Raw genomic sequence first — 24216 nt, 5'->3', positions numbered from 1 at the left:
TTTTTTTTTTTTTAAATGCCGCCGCCGAGATACAGAGCTGGATGTCCTGTGTATCTCGGTGGCGCGCAGTAGTTCTCGGCTCTTCTCGGCAGCTTTCGGCTGCCTTCGGCCGTTCTCGGCAGCTTTCGTCTGCCTTCGGTCATTCTCGGCGGCTTTTGGCCACCGAGAACGGCCGAAAGCCGCCGAGAAGAGCCGAAAGCTGCTGAGAATGGCCAAAAGCCGCCGAGAATGACCGAAGGCGGCCGAAAGCCGCCGAGAATGGCCGAAGGCGGCCGAAAGCCGCCGAGAAGAGGCGAAAGCCGCCGAGAAGAGCCGAAGGTGGCTGAAAGCCACTCAGAACGGCGGGGGATCGTCGTATAGAAAATTTAAGAAAAGAAAATTTACGGAGAGAGAATAAGTTCCCGGCCACGAAAATTCCTTTCTGTAGCAACATGAGGTGAAATTGAAGGCTTGGTTGGCCGAATTTCGAAAATCAATGGTGGCATCATCGGATCACAAAAAAAAGAACTTTCTGATTTTGAAAAGAAAATTTGTTCAAAATTCGACCAGGTATGGCCTGCATTAGGGGTTGAAAACTGGAGAGTGAAAAATCTGGTGCAGCTGTGCATGGTAGCCTATCAGCTTCTAAATTCAGCTTGTTCAATCAAGTTAAAAAACTGGAAGCTGATTGGTTTCTATGCACAGCTCTCTAGATTACGCACTGTTTTAGTAAATCAACCCCTTAATAGGCGCTTCCCCCCCCCCCCAATGGTGGGTTCTACAATCAAGTCTGTGGCAGAGACTTTGTTAAGCTTAAATCTTAAGCTTTGTCAAGCTTAAATCACCTGTTGGCTGCTAAATCCACAAACAGGGATTTACAGGGGAGGTTTGAAATATCCAGTTGCGAATGGCTATTCCCTGGATCATTAAAGAGAGACATTTCAAGTGCCAGCAGTTTCCAAACAAGTACCTGAGCTTTACTACCCATACCCTCTATTCCCAACTGTAGAGACTGTGTTCTGTTCAACGTTTTATGCAAATAAAAATTCCTCAAAAAGGATTCAAATGTCAGTCTCTGCAGTTATTGGGCCATCAACCTCGGGAACCCCTAGACAAGAACAAGGTGCAGAAGGTAAACAGTAAGCCCAGCAAAACCAGCGGCTCCTTTGGGGGTAAATGCTACACGTGGGGGCTCGTCCGTGATTTACCGTTACCTCTCGCAGTGGAAAGAACTGTACATGTGAGTTTATGGAATAGAGGGTGGAAGTTTTTTTTGGACTGCGCCATTTTGAGAAAGGCAAAAGACATTCACTGTTGGTGCGTAAGCATGGGAGGAGCCCTGGAAAAAGCCTGCAAAGTTGCGCAATCAGGGGAACCAGTGGGAGGAGTCTGCGCCTGTTTCGTCTTCCTACACGAGGCACCGCGTGAGTGTGCCGTAGGAGGAGAGTCAAGCCAGTTGTGTTATACTGTGCGGAAGAAGAAAATGTTTTCGGAAGAAAAATGTTCCATGTTCCGGGTACTTCATCTGTTCCAGGACCCAGGATGCCATTGGTGAGGGGTCCTAGGAGTGTGCAGATGCCTGGTACAGTATTGACTGACACGGGGATCCGCCTGCTGCCGCAGGGGCGGTTTATCCTCTACACCACCGGGGACATCGAGGCCCTCGGCATGCTTTGCGGAGGATGTGAGGGACTGATCCCAAGTCCCCGGCCATTTGCCCGGTGTCAGAGATGTGGAGATTACATTTTCAAGGTGGAGCAGCCTACAGAATCGCCTCGGGCCTACCATATGGACTGGGCCACGGGCGTGGCTACCAAGGAGTTTATCGTTTACGCTCCGACTGTGAAGCCTACAGTTTCGGCTTCATCCACTGTTGCTGGTACCTTGGAAAAGGACATTGTTTCCTCCTGGGTCAGAGAATCTACTCCTGAAGTTATGGACATGGCTTCATCTACTACTATTGCTACTACTATGCCTGCTTTGGAGAAAGTGGAGTGTGCAAAGACTTCCCGTGACCTCAGAAAAGGACCATCCCCCAGTCCGGTTGAATTTAATCGGAAGAAGGAGATCGCCCTGGAAAACCCAACACAGTCCACCGGTGAGAAACCTGGAGAAATGGTGGGGAAAGGGACTGTAAAAAGTTATGTGTTAGCAGAAGTACGGGACTCAGATTTAGACTCTTCTTCTGACATTGGGGATTTTGATGAGTTGTTTGACACAAGTTCTTGTCCCAAGAACTGTTATAGGCCTGTGGGGATGATGTGGCCACTACCTGTGCTGACATTTCGGGCTGGCTAGCCCTTACTTCAGGGAGCGAAACACCACGTGCGGAAACCCCAGCCACTGTAAATGTGACATTGCCAAAACCCCTGATATTGCCAACACTTAAAAGAGATGCTACTGCTTTGGTGCACAGGTCCCCAAATTCGTGTATACCCCCTGGGGATGGGACTGCCCGAAACCTGCCGAGACATGCAAGGTCTCAGAGACTTTTGAACAAACGGGTGGCAACAGAGTATGGACTAGAGTTTCCGTATGTGCCCAGGGAGATAATGGAAATTGTGAGAAGTGGTATGCAGAAGATGTCTGGGACTACCTAAAAGTTCCAAAGCCACTTTGTAAGAAGGTAATCTGTCCAGAGATGTATGAACGCTTTCTGGGGTGTCTACAGCACTGGAGCTATGGTCGGCATATCTACGTGGATAAAGTTGTAATTTGCAGGCCAGACAAAAACAGTGCAGTGTACTTTATAACAACTGTGGAGGAGAATGGAAAAGACTTGATCTTGCCCGATCCACGATTCTACTGGTGAACCGTTTCTTGAACTGAGTTTTTTTTTAATACAAGAAGAGTTTTTTTTCTTTTTTCTTGAAAGTACAAGGACTGTGGGTAGATAGACAGGTTAGCTACTAGAGAGCTGCGTGTCAAGATTACCATATGGGTGGCAGTACTTACTTTCAGGGAAGGACTTGTAGTTACAGTGACTCTGACCAATAGGCGGTAGGGATGAGCTTCGTGTTCGAGTCGAACATACGTTCGACTCGAACATGGGCTGTTCGCCCGTTAGGCGAATTCCGAACGTTATGGGCCGTTCGCGCCAAATTCGTGTGGCGCTCACAGCCCACAATGCACTGGGCCATCGCAGTGCATTGCTGGCTCATGATTGGCCAAGCATGCACTGTGACCCCGCATGCTTGGCCAATCACAGCGCCGGCAGCAAGGAGAGCCGTGATTGGCCACAGGCAGGATTTCCCCAAAGGAGCGGCTGGTTTTGCTGGGCTTACCATTTACCTTCTGCACCTCGTTCTTGTCTAGGGGTTACCGAGATTGATGGCCCAATAACTGCAGAGACCGACACTTTAATCCCTTTTGAGGAATTTTTATTTGCATAAAAAGTTGAACAGAACACAGTCTCTACAGTTGGGAATAGAGGGTATGGGTAGTAAAGCTCAAGTACTTGTTTGGATACTGCTGACACTTGAAAAGTGAGGCCCGGAACGGAAAAGACAGAAAAGAAAAAGTAGTGCAGGGTCGGGCATGACCATGTGTTTAGGGGAGACAATGCATGGGTTAATATGAAGAGATTAGAGGGGAGGGGACAGTGAGAAAAGTCCAAGGGGGTGTGGTAATATATAAGGAGGAGGCGGGGCTGGGCTGGGAAACAGAAAGTTTGGAGAAAGAAATGAGGAGGCAGTTTTTGCTCTGCTCCTCCAACATGGCTGAGATGTCACTCGGATGAGGGCCTTTATGGATGACCAGGTGAGCTGATCGTGGCTGGGAGGTGATGGTTGCTGTGCATGCAGAGTTTGCAGCCTCTGGCGCTCTGTTTTCACCAGGGCCCTCATCTGGGACCATGCGCCAGGCAAGGAGCCCTCTGGGGGGAACAATCCGGTCCCCCAGCAAAGCATAGCCAGCCGTCTGCCTGAACAGGGTCTGGGTGGACTCCACGCCACCAGCCCAGCTCGGTGGGCGGGGCCACGGGCCATTATGGTGCCGCTTCCCCGCCTATGAATCGCAGGACTACTACCTCCTCTGCCTGCATCGCTGCGCGGGGAGGAAGGCTTAGGAGGGAGACTTATTAGTATGGCCATCAGGCTGCTTATACAAAAAAAAAAAAAGTTTTTTTAAAGGGGGCGGGGCTCCGCGGGGGGCGTGGCCTATACCGGCGGCTCGAGATGGCACAAGATGGCGGTGGAAGGACGAGGTTGACCTTCCAGGTCATAGTATGTGAGGGCCTGCGTGGAACTGTGGCAGGAGGCGGAGCTTCAGGGGTGAGACAGGCAGTACAACGGAGGGACTCCACGGCCCCCAGGACCTCTTTGCCTGGGGGGCTTATGACACCACCGGTCCTGGTCTGGGACCGCAGGTCGGAAGGCGAGCTGTCAGTGTGCGAGGAGGAGGAGCCGCAGGAATGCAAGCCAGCGATGGAGGCAAGCGAGGCGGCTGTTGGGGTTCCAGTCAGCCTGGTAAGTCAAATAATGTCTAAATGTTTTTCGTTTAAGTTGCATTGCAGGATTTGTTGGGGGGTTGGAAAGGGGGGTGCGATGTCGGGCAGTAGTTGCTCCTCCTTGAACAGAGTTGGTGGATGCTGGCCCACAAGTGGCGGGCGGTGCACCTGCCAGTTTGGGGACAGTGGTGTAGTGGTGGGGTTGTCAGGTAATGGTAGGATGGAGATGGTAAGGATTGCAGATGCAAAATAAATAAATAAATATAAAATAAATAAAAATAAATAAATAGATAAAAATGTGAGATGTACGGGTGCTTTGAGGGTCCCCTGGGAACACAATTAAATAGGGGGTCCGGGATACGATTTGAAAAAGCAAGTGTGTGGAGATCTTCTCGTTATGGCCACCTTTAAAAAAAAAAAAAAAAAAAAAAAAAAAAACAAAGGGGGGAATTTACATTTTAAGTGTATAGGGTCAAGCAGGAAGATCAAGGGAAAAAGGATGAAGGTAAGAGGAGGTACCGATCGCTTTTGCCGAAGGCAGTCGCCATTATGCGATTGTCATGGGGGGGAGAACCCGAACATGGTTCGGCGTTGTTCTGTTATATGTAGGCCATTGGTAGGTGCACATGTTAAAAAGGGGGATCTGATTGGCTACGGGATGATGAGCGGTTTAGACCGCGCAGGTCGGTATGGCCGTTTCTTAATGGGGATCAAAGGATAGCGGCTTCTGGATGCGGTTTCTGTAGTAGTAGAGGCAACTATACCCCCCTCGGCTGAAAAGAAAGGGGTGGGTTGGCAGTGCAATGTGAGCTCCTGTCAGTTGAGTTAAACACGAGTGTTAAAAGGGTGGGGGGACCCATCCATTGTATTGTGGCTTCATGTGAGGACAATGTACAGACGAGCCTAGTCACACAAGGGATGACTTTTGGAAAGGGGTGCAAAGGTTGCAGCCTTTCGTAAGTAGATATGGAAATAGCGAGGCTGCTTGCCTCCGGGGTTTTTTAATGGGGTCTACAGTGGGGGTGGTGCCTGAGAAGGAACCAGACACGTTTCGCCTCGTTTCCCCACTTATCTGTCAAAAAAAATAAAAAATAAAAGAGTTCTGTCATAATCCGATGCGGTGCACTGTGTCCGATACTTCACGTACACAGCTATAAGGTGGGTTAGGTGTGACGGAAAAGGGGCGCCTATGGCAAACTAGGAATCCGTGTTCCACTTGCTTCCAGTTTATTCGGAGAGCTTTGGCTGCTGGATAGATGCTGGCAAGAGGAGTTTTTTACTTGGAACGATGCCTGCCCATGGGTTTCTCAATTTAGTGGGCTATGATTAGATGTTTAGTTCTTTACCGGAGTGGGGGGGTAGAGACGTGTCGGTCCCTGATTCAATCATACATGGCTTGGACGTTTGTGTGTTGGGCCGCCTTCCTCCGATGTGTGTGCGATAATACTTTTATACATTGCAGCACATTGCAGGTAGGTTCATTAGTGCCATTGGCTGCAAAACACAGGGGGCCGACGAGGGATATTGTACTATTTTGTTCTGGCATTGTGATTGTTTCAGGGGTTACGGAGAGTCATCTGTCAGTGACCAAGTTGGAGGTACTATAGAAGGGGGTGTGTGAGGCCCAGGGACGGCGTGAGGTACAGTTGAGGACTTTGCATTCATTGCTGGGTAAGTTCAATTTCACCTGCCGGTTTTATTCCAATGAGCGGGTTTTGGCCGACGGCTGCCGTCTGCTACAGTGGGGGTTTCAGGCCCTGGATAATTTAAACAGTTAAATGCGGAACACGGGGAGGGTTCGAAGGTTTAGTACGAGTTCTTGGCCACATATAACGGACGATGGGTGGATGCCGGGTCAATGGGAAAAGAGGTCACGAACACGGCGGGGTAAACAGGTTTGGGGGAAATTTCTCTTTCAGGGGCAATAGAGTGAGGAATTTGGCCCCAAGTTTGTTGGGTGGAAGTGGGGTGTTCATTCGTAAATTTGTGCTATTGGAATTTTTCCAGTGGTTGCAGCTATGGAGCTGGGGTAAGGGTCATGCAGGAACCTGACACGGAGTTGAATTGTGATTAGGTGGGTGTGGTTACGTGGTCAACCACATGTCCGCATTGTCACAACTGGTCATACGGTGGCTATGCCATTTTGTGTTGCGTTAGGTGCAGTTGAACATTTTCTATATGCTATTCATCTTGCAGGCTTCGGAAACACGGGGGGCTTACTCGTGCATCTATTTTCGGTGGGATAGGTTCAGAGAGTTAGCCGGACACAGAGGGGGAGGGGTTCCCTACTCGGGCTGGATAGGGGAGATGGCATTGGAGTCACCACGGGCGGTAACAGGGCAGTCAGCCAGTGAGTCCACATGGGCGGCTTATGTAAAGGTATGAAAAGAAGGGTGGGTTGTTCGGTGCAGGAGTCTGAGGTCGAACATGGCTGTGTGGGGGGTAAAGTTGTTGGTGGTACTGTGGTTCCAGGAACTTGGTAAACGGGGTTGGTATCTGCCATCGAGCAGAAACTGGTGGGTTTTTGGCTTTTGTTTAACCTGCTGTGCAGGGTGGATTGAAAAAAGGAGTTTGGGTTGGACAATAAAAAAAATAAATAAATAAATAAATGATCAAAGGGTTAGAGGGGTGGAGGTGCTGCTGTTTGTGTTACCAGGATTCGGAGTCATAAAAAATAAATAAAAATAAAATAAATAAATCATCAAATAATTAAAAAAAAAAAAAAAAAAAAGGGATAAAATGTTTAGAGGGTTTCTAGGGTTTGGAACAGATGGCATGGGGGGCAGTTCATGTGGCACAAGGCTGGGAAGTATTGGTCGAGGTTCCAGTTTGGGTGGGTGTTCTGAAAATGCCACTGGGATGCAAGGTTGGATGGTGCAGAATACGCTTCACACTCCTTCCACATCGGGGCAGCTTTAGGAGCTGCCAGATATGGGTTGGATGAGGCGGCGGTAAGGAGGAATGGTAGGTGGGAAGCAAAGTGATTACGCACTTACCTATGCCTTCATGTGGTGGTGGAATAAATAATAATAATTAAAAAAAAAACACATGAGTGGGGGAGTAGTCTGTACATACGAGCTGTGTTTGTGGTATGGGGTTACATTGGTTTACTTTAAAGTTGGGGCTACCTTTGCCGTTTTTGTTTTGTTTTTGTCCAGATGGAGGACTTATACGCCTTGTCTGGATTTTCTTTGTTATCTGTATGTTTGTTGGGGGGGCCAGGAGAGCAGATGCAAGATCGGTTGGCAGACAGTTGGGTAGTTAGAGGAGGGAGGCATGTGTTCACTGGCTAGGTGTATGGGGGTTGAGGTGCAGCAAGGTGATATGGGAAGTGGAACGTTAGGCACGGCGGGATAAACCGCCGGCCATTTGGGTTATGCATGCAAGGGGTAATGCTTTTGGGTTCGAATGATCAGGGAGCTGATCTCGGACGTTAAGTCAGATATTTTACGACTTCGTACAGTTGTCTAACACTCAGGTGGTCGGGAGGTTGTGGCTCAGAATGGGGGGCCTGGTGATCAGGAAAGTAGAGGTGGAAACTAATGTGGGCCTGTATATGAGGGTGTTAGAATACACCTCTAGGTAGTGGGGATAGTTTTCTGGGCTCTGGGACTCAAAGATGGGATCCAGCGGGCCCCGGGGGTGTGGGGGAGCCCTTAAGGGTAAGGTGTCATCCTTGCGGGCTGTGGCGGTGTTTTGTTGGTCTTTGACGGTGGCAGTAAACATATGTGATGGAAAGGGGTGGGGGGCTCATCGGTAGTATGTGCCCCTCCGGTGTATTCCAGCGAAAGGTTAGCTGGAATACTGTAATGGTTGCACTGCGGGAAGGGGGTTGTCTCCGAGCAGGTTATCCGCTGGAGGCCTATCGTGTGGAAAAAGGTCCCGCAGTGTATTGATGGAATATGTGTTGGAGTTCCGGGGTGCCGTCAAAGACCAACAGACTGGAGTTGAACAAGTTGTTACGGAGGTGATATTTTGGTATATATTTGATATTGGAGTTATTTATATGGTGTGAATAATAAATAGGCTGCTATGGCCATTTATACTCCAAAATTAAGGTGTGGTCTCATCATTTTAGAAGGGTAAGAAATGGGGATGGTGGAGTACAAGTGGTATAGCAGTAAGAGGCAAGTTGGGTACCTCTGAACTACACTGGTCATGTCTCTCTCTAGATGATCCAGGGAATAGCCATTCGCAACTGGATATTTCAACTACCGGATAAATTCCTGTTTGTGGATTTAGCAGCCGACAGGTGATTTAAGCTTAACAAAGTCTCTGCCACAGACTTGATTGTAGAACTTTAAGTTAGCACAGAAACTTAGATGCAACCGAAGGATAAAATTAGGAACTTTCTTACAGTACCAGTATCTTTCAGCCGGTCCGGCGATAACGTAAGAATGCGGATTCACTTGGTGTCCTTTCAGCTCAGCTTCCAGGCTCTTACCAAGCAGCCAGCCTCGTGCGTGGCCCTCTTCTGAAGAGTCCTCCCCTGGTTGTGTTTTGAGTTTCTGGGCCTCTCCAAACCTGAGATGGCACCGGACCACCTTGAAATCCTCCTTCCAGTTACTGTGCATCAGACTAGCCAGACCCGAGGCTCGGAAACGGATGGATTCGCACCCCAGGCCATGAGGGTCTCTGGGGGCTGGTCAGGAGGCCCAGGACCCTGGAGTCAGAACATACTTCTGGACCGGAACCCAGAACCACGTGACCTCAGCACCTTAAGTACCCTCTCCCAGAATACACAGCAAGACAACGCACCCACTGATTGGGAGAGAGAGATCGGTACCCAATGCGTCCAACCAGACTGCGTTCCAATGCCTGTCAGAGATGATACATACACCTATGACCAGGCAGGACACAATACAGTCCAGCCAAACTGATGCCAGAATCACAATTTACAAAATTTAACCCCAAGACCCGACTATGGTCTCAGAAAAACTAAATTTACAAAACATAGCGTGTACTCTTCAGGAGTACCGGCGCTACACATAGTTACATAGTTAGTAAGGTTGAATAAAAAAAAACATTCCATCCAGTTCAACCTGAGTGGGTGTGAGTGTCTACAATTACCTATCCCTGTACATTACATCTCATTAAAGCGGTAGTAAACCCGCATTTTTTTTTTTTTTTTTTTAAAACCTGCAAAGCAAAAGGCATAATGAGCTAGTATGCACCGCATACTAGCTCATTATGAAATACTTACCTTAGAACGAGGCCCCGACATCTCGCCCGATCCACGCCGAGGAAGCCGACATGCTCCCTCGGCGTCTCTTCCGGGTATCGCGGCTCCGGCGCTGTGAGTGGCCGGAGCCGCGATATCGTCACTCCCGCGCATGCGCGCGGGAGATTTAAATCCGGCCGGACGAGCGCTGCCGGATTTTCGCGGAGAGAACCCCCTTGTGCGCATGCGCCGCTGCAGTCAGCGGCGCATACCGAGGGGAATATCTCCTAAACCGTACAGGTTTAGGAGATATTTTTTTACCTACAGGTAAGCCTTATTATAGGCTTTCCTGTAGGTAAAAGTTAAAAAAGTGGGTTTACTTCCACTTTAAGATGCTCATCTATTATATTATTATTTAAAGCGGGAGTTCCCCCGAATTTTTTTTTTTTTAAAGTCAGCAGCTACAAATACTGCAGCTGCTGACTTTTAAAATAAGGACACTCACCTGTCCAGCGCGCCCGCAATGTCGGCACTGTTAGGTGTGACCTCAACAAGTCACCTATTTGTCAGGTTATGTTACCGTTTCCCAATTGTTAGTTAGAGTTCTTATCCAAGCAAAGAGACACGGAGATATTATTCAGTATTTCTGCTCAGAAGTCCGTCGTTAACTCTGACTGTCTCTGACTGACTCTGGCTCTGAGGCTTCTTTATTACATCTTTTATAGACAGAAAAGGGCAAACATCAGCAAATGTAAAAAAAACAACATTTTCAAAGTAAAGACAATTCTCCGGGTGTTATCAGCTGATAAGACAATCTTCTGGGCGTAGACTGCTTTTTAGGGCTGATGCGGCCTCTTCTTGATGAGTACGTGACAATAGATGACGAATCCTTATTTTACAGAGAAGGATAGAAAAATACATGTATTTAGTAAGACATAAGGTCAACCATTTTGTTTAGACACCCCTTAATCCTTACATTTCCCCCTTTGACATCACCCCTCCCTCTTGCCCTGGGTCCACCTGAACAAGTTCTAGTCAGCCTATATCCAGAGTACTCTCCCTGACCGCGAGTTGTCAGAGGGGTATACACCCATCCCCCTGGACAGTACCAACATCTAAAATTCAGGAAGAGTGGCTTTTCTGACAGATGGGTGATGTCAAGAAACTAAATCTACCTATCTTCACAAAAGTTCCATCTTTTCCACATCATTTACCTTGGCTTTCTTGCAAAAGCACATAAACAACTTAAAGCATGCATAAAAGAAAAATACGAATAAGAGCACCACTATAATCGTCATTGCTGCCTTCTTAACCCAAGAGAATAACCCTGAGAAACTAAAAGTTCCACCAAACGGATCCCAGTCGCGACCAATATTTCGGGCCTTCTCTTGTAAATTCTTTACTTCCGTACGGTGTTGTGCAATGATGTCATAATAATCAGGTACCTCAATGCTGGTGTTATGTATCCAAGTACAGCACTCATAGTCCTCAGTAGTTTCACAGAGTCCTGTCAGTGCTGCACTCATACTTTCAATTGCTAATTCATGTAATTCTAATTGTTGTCTGATGGCTCTGGTCTCCAGATTTAACTTAGTAATATCATCAGAGTTTTTCTCCAAAACATCATTAATAATTCCTGTATAGTTATTTAGTCTTTTCATTAAGTCTATACCCCATCCTGTCCAGGACGGGAACCAAACCCATGCCATGTCCTTCTTCAGGAATATTTCTCTTTTACTACGATACCTGAGGGGATATCTAGGATGCATGCTAGCTTCTAATAGGTGATCACCTCGTTCATCACCTACTACTCCCATTACTGGTACTAAACTTGCGAGGTAGCACCATCCCTGAGCTCTTCTAGGTATCCAAGTATAACATTTATCCTCACAACAGATATATATATTGTTTCCTAGAGCTACTGATCTTGAACTGATATCATTTCTATAACGAGAGGTGTATCCATAGAGGGATAAGTTGGATACTAACCACCTAACATTATTATCCACAATGTTAGTGAGGAAGTCAGATAATGTCTGGTGTGTGCTGGAATTACTGGGGTAGAATCTTCCATTTAATACGACAATGGACAAATTAAACTTGCTGTCTTGGCATTCTCCATTTCCTCCCGTTGTGTTCCCTAAGTTGAAACACCAATCAGGGGAAAAGGCGAGACCATTTGACTTAAACATTACTGTCTCATTGGTATTTGTTCTAATTATGTTAATGCTACTGTTAGCAAGATCAGTATAGTTTATAGGAACTGCCATCAGTGGTATACTTGCTGTGCTGGGGTGTAATTTGCTACAAATCCAACATTTCTCATATCCTGACTTCTGGGCATAAGCATATTTAAACTTCAGTAATAACATTTTTTTAGAAAATCCTTCATCCTTGTGTATTTTATTCTGTGAGGTAACCAAACTATTAGCCAGAATTACTGAAACAATAAAAAGATACATGTTGTCATTTGCCAACTGGCTCCTTTTTACAATGAGAAGCGTGGATCCAGGTAGGTTTCCCTTCCAATTTCACTGAGGTTGCTGTAATCAATAGCACCTGGAAAGGACCTTCAAACCTTGGTTCCAGTGTCTTTCTGGTATGTTTCTTTACATACACATAGTCTCCTGGTTGTAGATCGTGTGTACCTGTGACAGAATTAGGGTCTGGAAGAGAAGAATACACACTCTTGTGGATTTTAGTCAGACGCTGTTGCAACTGTATTACATACGTAGTTAAACTATCACATTGTAATTGCATACTTTGAGGAAAATATAAACCTAATCTAGGTGCACTTCCAAACAGTATTTCATATGGGGATAACCCTGTTTTTCCTGTTGGGGTGTACCTAATAGAGAACAAAGCTAAGGGTAGGCACTCAGGCCATGGTTTGTTCAACTCCTGCATAGCCTTTTGTATTTTCAGCTTGATTGTACCATTTACTCTTTCTACTGATCCTGAACTCTGTGGGTGGTAAGGAGTATGAAAACTTTGTTGAACCCCTAACATTGCCATCACATTTTGCATTATTTCTCCCGTGAAATGTGTCCCCCTATCTGATTCTATTGTTTCTGGGAGACCAAACCTAGGTATCAGCTCAGTAATCAGTTTCTTGGCGGTGGCTTTTGCCGTAGCTGATTTCACAGGATAACTTTCGGGCCAGCCTGAAAAATAGGCAGATGCACACGAGAACAAATTCAAAGGGGCCGCTCTTAGGCATTTGTATGTAGTCAATCTGCAGTCTCTGAAAGGGATATTGGGCCCGGACCTGATGTTTACGTGGGGTTTTCACTCTCTGTCCTGGGTTATTAATCAGACAGATTTGGCATGCAGCACAGTAGTTCCTTGCAGTACTACTGAATCCAGGGGCTAGCCATCCTTGGCTTACAATCCTATACATAGAATTGGAGCTGACATGAGTGGGTAAGTGAACAGCCGCTGCCATTGCGGGGTATAGAGAAGCGGGTAGACATATTTTGTCTCCTTCTCTCCATACATTGTCAAGGCCTGGTGCAGCTCCCTCCTTAACCCAACGGTCCTTCTCAATAGCCCCTGCTTGTTCCTGTAGTTCCATTAGCTGCTGCCATGTGGTTTCGGGCATACTCACCTGTACCGTGGCTAAGGTCTCAGGGCTTACTTCCCCTAGAGCTGCCTTCTTTGCAGTTAAATCTGCAAATGCGTTTCCTTTTGCCTCAGTTGTTTTTGCGCTCGTGTGTGCCGCTATCTTCATGATGGCTACTCTTATAACCTTTTGAAGATTGTTCAGGACTCTTTTGATTCCTTCACCATGTTTAACAGGTGTGCCTGCTGCTGTAAGGTAACCTCTAGCTTTCCATATGTGGCCATAATCATGTGCAACACCGTAGGCGTATGCGGAATCAGTGTAAATGTTCCCTTCTTGTCCCTCCAAGTGTTCTAGGGCTTTCTCTAGAGCGGTTAGTTCCGCTTCTTGTGCCGACATGTGTGCTGGTAGTGACTTTGCCTCAATTACCTGTGTGTCCGTTACCACAGCATAACCTGTGTGATATTTACCTTTGTCATCGGCAAATCTACTACCATCTATGTACAGTGTGTGTTCTGCATTTGCAATGGGTATGTCTGTGACATGTGGGAACCCCGTGGTTTCTTGTTCCATAAGTTGGAAACAATCGTGTTCATCAGATGTTATGTCATGAAATGAAAGTGTGTCAGAATCCTGAGTATCTTGTGCTGTGTCTACACCATTATCATCATTACTCCCCCCTGTCAAATCTGTCTGTAATGGTAAAAGCTGTGCTAAGTTAAAAGAAGTGCATCGCTGAAAGGTAACATTGGGGGGTAGGAGCAAAGTGCATTGTAGACGCAGCTGCCTTGCCATTGATATGTGTTTTGGTTGGACCTGTGATAAGATGGCGTGTATGTCATGTGTGGTATGTACCACTACAGGATTGTCTAAGACAATTTCTGAGGATTTGTCAATGATAATTGACACTGCTGCAACTGCTCGTACACAGGACGGTGATCCTCTAGAGACAGGATCGAGAGCCGCCGAGAAGTATGCTACCGGCCTTTGTTTGATGTGTTGTTGTGTCAACACCCCTGTTGCGTGTCCCGTGATTTCAGCAATGTACAAATGAAATGTTTTGGTATAATCAGGGATCCCGATCGCAGGTGCCGAAATTAGTAACCTTTTTAAGGTGCTAAAAGATTCATGACCTGCTTCTGTGAGTACATAGGGTACTATTTTCAAGCAATCATATAATGGCTGCATCAGAGAACTGGCATGTGGTATCCATTGTCTACAATATGATACCATTCCCAGAAACATACGAAGTTGCTTAAAATTGCGTGGGATATTCATTTGTCTTATGGCCTGGACTCGGTCTTCAGTGAGATGTCGAGTACCCTGGGATATACAGTGGCCCAAAAAGACAACCTTTTTCTGACATACCTGTAACTTAGTTCTATTCACCTTGCACCCTTTTTCAGCCAGGAATTGTAACAATGAGAGAGTGGCTTTTAAACAAGTATCGTTATCCGGACAACATAACAATAGGTCATCTACATATTGCAACAATACACAAGTGTCAGGCGGTTGCCATTCCCCCTATTTTTACTTTTTAAGGTTTAGTCAGTGGGGCATCGGACAAAAGACCGTCATAACCACTTATGGGTATGGTGTCACGGGACGTCATGTGTGGAGGGACTACTGAATCAGACAACAGACTGCGTGACGCTCCTGTGTCAACCAAACAAGGAATATGTTTACCTTCCACCTTCATCAACATGTGGAGCATTTTGTTCTCTGATTCAGCTAGGACTGGGGCAAGTCATGCGGTCGGATCGTCCCTATCATTGGTACGCCTCTGTCTGTAGTCCCTCGTGTCTCTGTCCGTGTTTCCTTCCTGTTCGTCTTTTATCCTTTTCCTACAGTCTCTTTTTATATGTCCCACCTTGTTGCAGTAATAACAGGTAAGAGGTTTACGGGAGAAATTCCCTCCTTCATTGACCCGGGCAACAGTGTTAACTCCCGGTGTCCTTCTGGGTTTAGTTTCTGCTAAATCAGCCTCTATGCCTTGTGCTTTCTGCAACAATGTTCCTCTGTCCCGTATGGCTCTCCATTCGGGAGTACATGCCTTCAGTTTGTCACCTATTTGGGGTACTAGTCCTTCCATAAACTGTCGATTGAAAGCCCTAATGGTGACGGGTAAGGCTAAATCTAGACCTTCGTCAGCCATCATGCTTTCCATGTTGAGGTAAAATTCTGTAACAGTCTGACCTGGGGCATGTTTTATGGGCGCTGTCGAACCCCTTTCCTGCTGTTTCCCTTGGCAAAATTCTCTTAACTGAGCAATAAACAGGGGTCTAGAGTCTATATGACGGGGATGTATTCCTGGTGGATCTGTGGTAGGATCCCCTTGTGGTCTATGTGGAGCAATTTCATTCATAAATTGATTAAACATTGTTAGTGTCATTTTATGTCTACACAAATCTTCCCCATCTTGCCAAGTTGCTTCATGTGTGTCTAGTAATTGTGTCACGAATCTACAGAATGCGGCAGGTTTTGCTACGGGATCAGGAGCATTCTGTATTAATGCCATAAGAGTGTCAGCCGACCAAGGTGTCCATGTCCTCAGAACGACTTGTCGGGTCACTGTAGGTGGCTGTCCTGCTTGACCCGCATTTGGATTATTTACTTGTATTACCCTAGTCCGACTATGGACTGGAGCTACGGGCTCTGGTCTTTGAGCGCCGCAATGCACACATTCCTGTGCCCAATCTGGGTTCTGGATACCGCATACTCGGCATACCCATCCTCTTCCTCTTAAGGAAGGATAAAGTTTTGGTCTTTCATTACCTGGTGTGGTAGTGTTATAAGGAGGTGGAGTACCTTCCGTATTTACCCTATCGCCGGGAGCAGAAGGAAGACTTTTGTGTCGGACCTTCATATCCCATCCACCCTTTTCCTGACAATACTCCCATCCCTCCTCTTCAGCCCTGTTGGAAACCTTAATTAAACATTGTATTTGTGATACCCATCTGTTCTGCAATATCTCTCCCTGTCTGTCTCTCTTTATTTCTTCCCAACCTTCTACACTTAATCCATTTTCTCCATCCATCCCCAATTTCTTGAGAATCCTATTTGTGCCCTGTGCCTTATCCTTCCCATACAACATTGTAATTATGTCTTTAACAGCATAACATTTCTGAGATTCCTCCTGGGGTTTACCATGTGTCTGGCCCATTTTGACAGTCCTGCCTAGGTGGCGTTTGGATCACTTACTAAGTGTCTCGTTGCCTTCTCCTCCTAGGGTGCCAAAATACTAAAAACCTCTCCTGGATGAGATTTCTGAAATCGAATTACCTTATATGCTAGCCAACTGACAAATATTATGACCAGACTGACAGCTACAACATATACAAGCATTCCCTTTTGGTGGCCAAACACATATGACTAGGTCTCCGGGCTTTGTGGAGACCTTATTTCCCTTCCCATTACCATGGAATCTCTCAGCATTCGTTTCTTATTCCTGCTTTATTGAGGCAGTCAGGACTTATACTTTCAACCCGTTTTTAGGCTCATGAATCAAAAAGCGTATATCAAACTTAAGTGTCGGACCCCCAAAGTACTCTTACGAGTTAAGGGCGCATTCCGTTACCCATTGGGATGATATATGTTTCAATTCACACCATACAAACAGGGCTTATCTCATTCACAACAGACAGATGACAAGTAGACAGACAAGAAACAACGGTAACATAAGCCAAAATATTAAGTTCAAGACCCGCTTACTACAGAGGTTGGTGTTTACCTGAAGAACAATTCAGACAGATCAGGTGGGCACAAATCTAAGAAGCACAGAGTTTATAAGAAAATAAAGCTTTTCTTACCTGCGCAGGATTTGTCTGTGGTTCTTGATGTGCCCGACCATTTCGTTCCGTCCTTATGTTCGTTCGCCTCTTGTAGTTTCTTCAGCGAGTCCCTATTCGCGGCGCCAGAAATGTTAGGTGTGACCTCAACAAGTCACCTATTTGTCAGGTTATGTTACCGTTTCCCAATTGTTAGTTAGAGTTCTTATCCAAGCAAAGAGACACGGAGATATTATTCAGTATTTCTGCTCAGAAGTCCGTCGTTAACTCTGACTGTCTCTGACTGACTCTGGCTCTGAGGCTTCTTTATTACATCTTTTATAGACAGAAAAGGGCAAACATCAGCAAATGTAAAAAAAAAAAACATTTTCAAAGTAAAGACAATTCTCCGGGTGTTATCAGCTGATAAGACAATCTTCTGGGCGTAGACTGCTTTTTAGGGCTGATGCGGCCTCTTCTTGATGAGTACGTGACAATAGATGACGAATCCTTATTTTACAGAGAAGGATAGAAAAATACATGTATTTAGTAAGACATAAGGTCAACCATTTTGTTTAGACACCCCTTAATCCTTACAGCACCCGAAGACGAACTGTCACTCAGCTCTCGGGTGCTGCCGCCGCCATCTTCGGTATGGGAATCAGGAAGTAAAGACTTGCAGCTTCACTTTCGGTTCCCTAATGCGTCCTAATGAGTCACGCTGCGCAATACGGATAGTCCCTGCTGTCTCTGTGACCTGTGTGTTTCCCAGCAGACAGTAGGGGGGGACATAGCCATCTATGCCCAGAGGTGGGTGCAGATACCTGTATTATACAGATATCTGCACCCCCCTCCCCCCTGAAGGGTGCCAATTGTGGCACTGAAAGGGGGAAGGGTTCCAATGAGCAGAAGTTCCACTTTAGGGTGAAAAATGGAAAGCCATTTTAAGTTACCCATATAATGCTGTCAATTTACACATATATCGCACACTCACATTGGTCCCAACCCTCAAGGAGCCCACAATCCAAGGTCTCCAACTCACATTCATACACTTGGACAGAAGCCAATTAAGCTATCATCATGTCTTTGGAGTGTGGGAGGAAATCGGAGTACCCGGAGGAAACCCACGCAGGCACAGGGAGAACATGCAAGCTCCAAGCAGGTAGTGTTGTGTTTGGGATTCAAACCAGTGACCCTTTTTACTGCTAGGTGAGAGTGCTACCTTCTACACCACTGTGCTGCCCTCCAAAAAATTTTTTTTAATTTGAATACCTTAGGGAAGGATTAGTACCCCTGTCAACTTTTGCTGCTCTTTATGGGGAGATTTAAGCAGGCCATACATGGTAGAATTTCGAAAAATTTTCTTTTCAAAATCAGAAAGTTTGTTTTTTATGTGATCCAATGATGCCACCATTGATTTTCGAAATTCGGCCGATCAAGCCTTCAATTTCACCCCATGTTGCTACAGCAAATAATTTTTGTGGCCGGGAATCTTCTTTGCTCTCTGTACATTTTCTTTTTTTGCACATGCACATTTTTTTTCTTATTACATTTCTCACACGATTCTCCCATCATTGATTAGAAAATGGTTTGTTTTTCAAAAAATGTCCAAAATGTCTGATTCCTCAAATTTGATTGCTGCATGAAAATCGGCTGTTGTTGCAGCCCACTAATGGTGCGAAATTCGCATGAAAATTCATAGATGCGATTTTCGAAAGAAAATTCTTTCGAAATTCGAACCATGTATGGCCGGCATTACCCTCTTTCTTTATCCTGGCGTCGTTGTCATCATTCATCCACTCATTCTCCATTCATAGCTGGTTTATCATTCATGGAGACTATAGTATGGCATCTATGAATGGAGGAGGAGGGCGGAAAGGGCAGGCATAGTGGACAGCTTTGATGAGTGCCTGCCAGTGGTCCTTCTCCTCTATTAACAAGGCTGTTGTGGCTGAAACGCATCTACCTCTGCTGTACTTTTTATCTTTGTGGAGATATTGATAGTTAGTCAAAAAGCCTCCAAAATCAATAGGATATTTCACACTCCCCAGTCCATTCACAGCAATAAACTTTGTACTACAGTCTTGGATCATGACTCTGCTATATTGGTTCCTCCCTGTCCCGCAGCTGGATAGACCTGAGGAGTTTGTTCTCCCCCCCTTGGGCGGACGTGTGGCACCCTGGTGTGATTTTCACACCTCCCATTTCACTGCAGACATTCTCTGCAGCTTTACATGGGAGCGCAATACAATGCGCAGGCTGCCTGACCCGGACTGATCCCTGCCTGGTTGAGGCGATGGTGAACGGGGATTATGTGTCACACAAATCCCCGCCCAGCCACGCCCCTAGACATTCCCCCTGGTCTTCCGTTCATGGGGAATATGTTGGCCGTGCGCACGAGTACATCCGCGCATGCGCCGTGATGCGGGGACAGGATTAAGGAGCACACCATTGTGCTCTGAACACTTCCGGGTTGGGGGTTTAAATGGCGCGCTCGAGATTTCAATCTTCAGAGCGCTGCCTGTGTGGAGACGAGCAATGCGTAGGACCTCTGAGCTTCAGGTATTGTCCCTTCATTCTGACTCTATATATGTTTCAGCTATATGCATTTCCTCTCCTGGTCCGTTTAAATGCTTGGTCATTGACTAACTATGCTTACCCTGTATTCTGAACCAGGAAAAATCTGCAATTGAAATTCTGGACATCCCTTATAGAAAATTTGGTGACATCTTAGAAGTATTTGATCTAACTATCCAATGTATTTGGGGTATGTCTTCCGCTTAAACAATAATAATCCTCTGAGGTGCACACTGCTTTTATTGACCATGGCTCACTGGGTGCCTTTTGTCAACATGAGAGATCTTATCTATCCATCTCTTTACTCATTCTCTTATACTGCTCTACCTTACCAGCCCATGGTCTCTGATATACTTATCCCTCTCTATTGAACACCATCTAAATGGACCATTGCATCATTATTATTTTTTCAGTCCTTGTATGCGCTGTTCAGAGTCTCTCCACCTTGCCCCCCGTGTCCGCCCTTAGGGGGGGCACCCTGTTTTGAGGGTGTCTCGAAGTAGGTCGCTCGTGTGCTGTGGGTTGGGAGCTCCAGGGGTGAGTTATGATCCAACACTGTTTTTTCTAATGTAATGCTGATGTATTGTCTATTCACTACTGCTGTTACTGTTATCTCTTTTTTCTGTAAAAAACTTCTTGATATTTTGTATGATATTATTGTATACTTATATATATATTTTTCATACTAGATTTATAAAAGTGACGTTCCCTGAGGAAGCGGTGTTCTTAGTACCGCGAAACCGGTCGGATTTATGCGTCATCTCTGTATCTCCGTAAAACATTTAATTGTTTAGAACTTGAACCAATTGGGTCCTGTGATTGGATTTAATAATGTGGTTCTGCTACAGCAATGTTTTTGTATTATCTGTTATATGGATCAAATTATAATAAAATGTAATTGTGTTTTAACGATTGTTTCACAATATTTTCTGATACCGTAATAGTCCCTGTTCCCACTGAACCAATTGGAAATTCATCTCTTTGAGGTTGTTTCCTCTTGGTTGTTCTGAGCTATATGCCCAGTTTTTTCTTATATTTGTGGAGATATAATAAATTTGGCAGGTCGGCACGATCTCGCGAACCATTGTAGCTGTATGTCGGTTGCTTTAATCGGGATAGCAGGCACGTGCGCTGCACAGCAGGGGTGCCACTGCTCGTGAACGGCGGTCGCGATGACTGCCAGCCACAAGCGATCGCTGGTACGAGAGGTAGAACAGGGACATGTAAACACACACATCCCAGTTCTGTGAGGAGAGGAGAGAGAAATTGTGAGTTCCAATGAGCGAAGAACCACGATCTCTCATCTCCTATAGTCAGTCCCATCCCCCAGTGATCAGGAGCAGTGATCTCTGTCATGTTTTAGTGAGCCCACCCCCCCCTACAGTTATAACACACACAGGAAACACATTTAACCCCTTGATTGCCCCTAGTGTTAACCCTTCCCTGCCAGTTACATTTACACAGTAATTAGTGCATTTTTATAGCATTTTATAAATGCTGATGGTCCCAAAAACGTGAAGTCCCAATAAAAATACTAGTAAAAAAAAAAAATAATAATAAAAATGCCATAAATCTATCCCCTATTTTGTAGATGATACAACTTTCAATATACGCTTTTTGTAGAAGAATACATATCGGCCTAAACTGAGGAAAAAAATAGCTTTTTTAGAAAAAAAAAAATTGGGGCTATTTATTACAGCAAAAAGTACAAAATATTGTGGTTTTTTTTTTCAAAATTTTTTTTTATTTATAGCACAAAAAATAAAAACCACAGAGATGATCAAATAGCACCAAAAGAAAGCTCTATTTGTGGGAAAAAAAATGACTTAATTTTTTTGGGTACAGCATCAGACGAACACGCAATTGTCAGTTAAAGCGGCGCAGTGCCATATCTCAAAAAAGGCCCTGGTCATTGAGCAGCCAGTTGCGGCTTGTCCATTCATCACTTTGGCAGCTGAGCAACTGCACATCCTGAAACCGACAGCTCAGGAGGAGTTTCATTAATTTGGGGGTAGTAGCACGTTTTGTTGTTGTTTATACACCTTCTGCTCTATTAAGGGGGTTGCATAGTTTTTTTATTAAATAACATACTATTATTAATGTCATACTTAGCTCCACTGTGCAGTTCGTTTTGCACAGAGTGGCCCCGATCCTCGTCTGCTGAGGTCCCTCGGTGGCTGTCTGGGCTCCTGCCTGCAAGAGTTAACCCCCCTCTGGGAAGCACTTTCCCAAGGGGGTTACCTTGCGGACGCACTCCTGTGTGATACAGTCGGCGGCCCCGCCCCCCGGCGCGCCACGTCATTGCTTTAATTGAAAGCAGCGGGAGCCAATGGCTGCATTGCTATCAATCATCCAATGAAGCGCCCACAGGAGCTGGAGGAAAGCAACTCGGGATCGCGCCCATGGAGATTCGGGGCTCAGGTAAGTAAAACGGGGGGCTGGGGGGGTGGGGAGAGTGCAAGGTGTTTTTTCACCTTAATGTATAGGATGCATTAAGGTGAAAAAACAAGAAGCTTTACAACCCCTTTAATCTTCTGGTGCAGGTGGGGGGGGGGGGGCGGGAAATCAGAGGATTTGGATTTCAACCAAAGCAGTAGCCATCAGTACAAGGGACACTTTGCATTATTATTCGGGCTTTATTTTTTATCATATACATATTTATATACATATATAATGATATAATGATTATCATTTCAGGTATTAACTGCACACAGTTATCAAAACAGAATAATTTCTGATAAAGGTCCTTTATACAGTTTATTATGATTCTCAGAAGTAATGTGAAGGGTGTGATATAAGGAGGCTGAGGACACTGAAGTGAATGGAGAACTGCGATGTAAGGGGGAAGTCATAACTGCCAACTTTTTGAGATGGGTATGAGGGACACCTATCAGCAAAAGTATTCAGGCATAGGACACACCCCTTGCCACGCCACCTTAAAGGAGAATTTACAGTAAAACAAGATTGGTTAAACCCACAAGTGTTTTTTTTTTTTTTACCACTACTATTGCTTTATATTGGCTTTTGTAATTCACTATTGAATCTAAGCAATTATGCAGACATGAAAAAAAAAATACATTAAAAAAGAAAGAAAAGCCTGCTTATCTCTCTGTCCAACTTGCAACTAGTATTAGACCGATTCTCGGCCTTCTCAGGTCTTCAAATTAACCTCTCCAAGACCAGAGCGATGAATGTTAACCTCCCTCTGGAACTGGTGCAGCGCCTTCAGGACCACTTTCCATACCGTTGGGCTTCCCACTCGATTGATTATTTAGGTGTCAAATTGACACCGTCTTATTCTTCCCTTTTCTCGGCCAACTATTATCCCCTGTTGCGAACGGTGTCCACCCTTATGCAAGCCTGGCAATTCCCCACACTCTCATGGGTAGGCAGGATCTCTGCGGCGAAGATGACCATCCTTCCTAAAGTCCTTTATTATTTTCGTGCTTTGCCTGTCCGGGTACCCCCCTTTTTTCTTCGACTCCTGCAGAATAGGATCCTCCAATTTATATGGGCGCGCAAACGTCCCAGGATACCTAGAGTGACCCTTTACACCCACAGGCTCCGGGGAGGCCTGGGGGTCCCTAATATCTCTCAATACTACACAGCGGCCCAGATCGCTCCGTTGACTATGCTCCATGCAACCACGGATGTTCCTCTGTGGGTGCTCCTGGAGGTGCCTGGCTGTGACCCTTGTGCACTTCAGGCACTCCTTTGGCTCCCCAGAAATCTGCGCCCTCCCTCCCTCAGCCCCATGCTTCTACATAGTCTGCAGGTGTGGGACTCAGTTCGCTTTTCCAGCAATCTGATGTCCCCCTTTCTACCCCTACTTCCCATCACTCATAACCCTCTTTTCCCCCCGGGTCTGGAGGAGCCCCAGGCATTTTCCTGGTGGTCCTCACATGGCTACCCACGAGTCCAAAATTTCCTTTCCTCACGCCTATTCCCCTCCTGGGAGAGTATCCGGGAGACGGAAGGGGCGCCGGCTAGCGCACATTATCACTTTATCCAATTAAAGCACTGGATTGCAGCGTTGCGCCCCAGGTCCACCTACCCCTTCCAAAAAACTTTTTTTGAACACTCATGCCAACACACGCCCCAGGGTCCCCATGCCTTATTTCGGCCATTTATGCCTCCCTGAATAGCCGTTCGCCATCAGCACCCCTCTCTTATATGACTCAATGGGAAAAGGACCTTCAGACCCCAGTGGACCCAGAGGACTGGAGCAGGGCCTGGAAAACAATCACCAAATGCTCGTTCAACACAAATACCCTGGAGGCTGCATATAAAGTAATGCTCCGATGGTATTGGGTACCTGCCCGCACAGCTCGGGCTTTCCCTGGGAGTACGGACAGGTGCTTCCGCAACTGTGGACAGCGAGGTGATTATTATGCATACATGGTGGGCTTGCCCAAGGCTGGTGGGGTTCTGGTTGAGGATTTTTGGTTTGCTGCAGACACTTTTCCACCTAACCATCCGAAGGGACCCTAAGCTAGCCCTCCTACATTGCCCGGTACCTGGTTTGCGGGGCCCTCAACAGAAGTTGGCTACTTATCTATTTATAGCGGCCAAGCGGACCATTGCCCAAGCCTGGAAGTCCCGACGGGTAGATTTTCAAGGTGTTAAAACCCGCATGACTGCAATTTTACTGCAGGAACGTATGTCCAGTATTGTTCATGATTCTCATGCTAAATTTCTAAAAATCTGGGAGCCGTGGATCTCC

General features: G+C 46.0%; 1 protein-coding gene and 1 long non-coding RNA gene across 2 annotated transcripts in view; one reads left to right on the top strand and one right to left on the bottom strand.

The window, feature by feature from the left end:
• The window catches only part of LOC143931511 (phospholipase A and acyltransferase 2-like), a 106383-nt gene that overhangs the window by 76940 nt on the left and 5227 nt on the right, over positions 1-24216 (bottom strand). The window lies entirely within an intron of this gene.
• LOC143931448 (uncharacterized) lies at positions 19450-20407 on the top strand. Its single transcript, XR_013262885.1, has 3 exons — positions 19450-19478; positions 19907-20030; positions 20183-20407. It is a non-coding gene; the product is annotated as an uncharacterized LOC143931448 (long non-coding RNA).

Source organism: Lithobates pipiens, unplaced genomic scaffold, assembly GCF_037356315.1.
Source record: "Lithobates pipiens isolate NorthernLeopardFrog02 unplaced genomic scaffold, aLitPip1_a1.2 Scaffold_10, whole genome shotgun sequence".
Taxonomy (NCBI): Eukaryota; Metazoa; Chordata; class Amphibia; order Anura; family Ranidae; genus Lithobates; species Lithobates pipiens.
The sequence above is the reverse complement of the archived record's forward strand: the minus strand, read 5'-3'. Positions and strand labels throughout refer to the sequence as shown.